General features: G+C 39.6%; 1 long non-coding RNA gene across 1 annotated transcript; it reads right to left on the bottom strand.

The window, feature by feature from the left end:
- Positions 1–967: 967 nt before the first annotated feature.
- Positions 968–2408, bottom strand: LOC136983058 (uncharacterized). Its single transcript, XR_010881976.1, has 3 exons — positions 2324–2408; positions 1091–2096; positions 968–1017 (listed from the first exon to the last, which is right to left on the bottom strand). It is a non-coding gene; the product is annotated as an uncharacterized lncRNA (long non-coding RNA).
- Between the last annotated feature and the right edge of the window lie 1410 nt (positions 2409–3818).

Here is a 3818-nt window from a genome sequence, read left to right as displayed (position 1 = left end):
CAGCCACTCTATAGTATATTCTAGCTCGTTGGAAGTGACTTACCGGTAATATGAATTCGTTTAAAATGTCTTCCTTCCATAGTAATTTCTTGTTAGTTTGGCTAATGTCGGCTTCCAAATATTTTATTTCAGTTTCGTTTCCTTTACTGAAATTCGTTTTTTCCGTCTTTCCCACAATTATTCTGCCATTTCTCGGCTTCTTCTTTCTAAAACTAGCAAAAATTTCGGTATTTTTTGGAAAATGCCAGCGATATAAAAATGGCGTCTGGATTCCGACGAACTACAATCGAATTTGTATTGTTGATTCGTTAACAATTAGGAAAAAGCTCGTAACTAATTGTCGTCTAAGACGTTGTCGATAGCTTGCTTCTGCGAATTAGTAGAATGATTACGATAAATAAATGTTTTGCTCACAATTTGTGTTAATTTTGAAATATTTTGGAAATTTTCATTTGAACCCATTATGTAAAAGTAAAGATTTATAACAGAAGATTGTAAAAATGGTCGTTTTAATTAAAATAAAAGTTTCAAAGTCACAAATCAATATTATATATGAATAGTTAAATTAATAACGTTAGTGCGCATCTCTTCGTTTATTTAGATTAAGCTGTAATTTAGAAAATTGTAAACCTAAAATTTCGTACTGTCGTCCATCCGTTAGTCTGTCCTTCTATAAAACGATTATTGATGCTAATGTGTGAAATTCTGTTTAATCCGTGCAAGATGTGTAATTACCAGAGCCCCTTCGGCCGCCAATTTAAAGTCTCTTAATCTTTAAAATTGGCGTTTCCACTTCCCGGGACGAGGACCCAGGGGTTGGATTTGTGGGAAGCGAGTGTTCGGGTTGTTTCATTGTGTGGAATTACACAGAACGAAGCGCTTGGCGTATAAGTGCGTGAGTGCGAGAATTCGAGTAAAGGTTAAACGGTGTATATCTTCGTGTACAGTGATGTTATGTCCGTGCGGTGTGTGTGTGTGTGTGTGTGTGTGTGTAATCGAAGAACATCTTCGGCATGTCTATAAACAAAGAAACAGTAAATTACAATACGAAAATAAGATGTGTTAAAAAATGAAACGAAAGAGTTCTTACGATCGGAGATTTCGGAAAATATTCACGTGTCCACTTGGTCCTCTTGGTGGTAAAGTTGGGGAGGGAGATTCTTCTCCCTCCCAAATGTTCCTAGAAAACACAAAGGCAGTGAGAAAACGAGAAGGTTCATTCATTTATTACCTAAGGTTAATATTATTACCTTTATCAGACAGTCTTTCTTCCCGAACAGTGTTATGAGAAGAGCGACAAACCTGACCTGGCCTAGCCTAGCCTAATCTAACCTACCCTAACCGGAAGCTCAATCCTCATAACAGCTGTTTGGGAAGAAAGGTCGGCCGAATGTCGAATCCGGTGAGTAGAAGTGTCAGGTCCGGGTGGTCACAATCGGGAGTCATATCCGTTGTTGTCGGACTTGTCTCCCGAGTGTCACGTTCGGGAGACAAGTCCGTGGGTCACGACCGAGTAAGAAAAGTCACGTCCGGGAAAAAGTGTCGAGTCCGGGTGAAAAGTGTCGAATCCGGTAAGAAAGTCGCATCCGGGTGAAGAAGAGGAAATCGAAGAAGATCACCGCCTAGGCCAAGGGAACCGCAGCCGTCCGCAGCAACGAAACCACGGACAGCACGGTCCCTCAACTTCGGCGGCTCTCTCCTCCGATTCCTCCCCGTTCTGGCTTCGGCAAGGCGGTGGCGTCGCCGTCGCGGACGAACGGGCAGAACGCGACAAACCAGAAAATGTCAACTCGGACGAGCTGTCATTCTCTACATCCGCCACAGCAAGGTCTGTGGCCGGATGACCCCCGAAGACCTTCGCCAAGTGCACTGGACCCAGGGTGTAGCGTCGCATCATCCCGACTCCGGGAGGATGCCACGCCACGCGCACTTGGGGAAGGCCTTCTTCACCCGTTGCCTCTCGCTCGTCGAGCCCCCGCTCCTCCAACGGCACGGAACGACAGACTCGTTCCGCGTCGTCCGAGGAACCCCCTCCCTCCGGTGCCACCGTCTGCCTCCGCCGGAACCTCCTCCAAAGCCGCACCAACGACGCCATTCTGTAAAAAAAAAAAAAAATTGCAATTAGTCCGGTGAAAACAAAAGCTTAAATTAATGCTTAAATTCTTCCGAGAAGAACAAAATGCCTTTTCAAATCTAAAAGATTCGAATCCGAAGCGCAAACGGCCGACCATCGAACGATGTGCCGAGATGTCTTCTGGGACCGATCCTTCAAGTAATATTAAATAAATTCTTATGTCTAAAGTCAATATGGACTAAGACTTACCTGAAAAATCTTTAATCTTCTCTGTAAAAGTCTTTAAACCGCAAAAAACAGCACGCAATCGAAGAGCACAACAAAAGCACGTCCGACCACGACAAGAAACACAATCGAACTGCGAATCGTCATGCGTGACGAATTTCGAACAAACGTTGAAAGACGCGTCAACAATGTTCGAATTACGTAGAAATTCGAATTAAAAAATCAATTTTATTTCTTTTTAAATTAATTTATAATTTTTTTTTAATTTTGCTTCAATCATTTTATTGCGTTTGGAATTTGATAAATAAATTATCTTCTGCATTTACATGGTGCAGAATGGCCACCGTGGAGAGGTAAAAGACGATCATTTGAAATTTTAGTCTCGAAGCTTGACAATCTCCGAAAATTGCCCGAAATACGTTTGAATACGCTGATAAATATCTTTATCGTCCGTTTTCGGCCGAAAAAGATATTAATCGCATGAAATCAATCAAATTCTTAGGATTTCCATTTATTTCGCCCAATATTATTTCGCCTTACAGAAAGATTCATCGGTCGCCGTCGGGGTTGCGAGTTTCGCGTATTAATGCAACGTCAAACTAAATATAGTTAATATTAAAAATACCGAAAAACCTTATCTCTAAATATAGAAACTTATATATGTAAAACTACTTAAATAAGTTCTCAGTGATTTGGCACGAGTGTACAATTATTATTATTTTTTTCTTTTAAATCAAATTCAACATATAGGTTTATAAATGTAAAGCTTAATTATTCGAATATTCGACTTGAAACAGAAGAATACATTTCTATTTACATTAAAACAAAATCCAAAATTTTTTTACTACTGTATTCAATAGTCCCGTCCCTCGCCACCCGAAAAACTCCTGGAAATCTTTCGACGCGTCCGGACTAGATACCGGGTTCCGCACAGCGTAGACTGCCACCTCGATCGCTCGGTCATCCGACCGTCTAACTGTTCGGCATTTGTCCGTGAGACAAATGTCCGCATCAACCGTTCCGTGGGACCTGGTTTGGATTAGAGTACCAAGATATGAGAGTAGCGACATACCAGTCATCGTCGCCATGTTCTGTCGACTGTCATCACGTGGTCTATGGGTTTACGTCGAAAAATGGCGATTGTTTTAGTTTAATAAAACATTTTATTCGTCAAAATACAAATATTTGATTTATATTTATTTTAATTCTGTTCAAATCACGCAGATAATACGAGACTTTGTTTAAAGTTATATTTAATGCGCAGCCATGAAATACAAGTTACAAATTAAAATGAAATTTGTCTTATTTAATATACAAATATAATACATACGTATATGTATATAATAATTTATTTATGATAAAATCTTTAATTATTAAATATAGTAATTTTAATCTTTCCAACGACTTTTAATGTTCGATATATAATTTTAATCTTTCCAACGACTTTTAATGTTCGATATATAATTTAAAAAATCTGTTCATACAAATTATACAATACTGTCCATTGCCACAACCCAAA

Source organism: Centruroides vittatus, unplaced genomic scaffold, assembly GCF_030686945.1.
Source record: "Centruroides vittatus isolate TY-2023 unplaced genomic scaffold, ASM3068694v2 contig_875, whole genome shotgun sequence".
Lineage (NCBI taxonomy): Eukaryota > Metazoa > Arthropoda > Arachnida > Scorpiones > Buthidae > Centruroides > Centruroides vittatus.
This window is presented reverse-complemented; position numbering and strand designations above follow the sequence as displayed.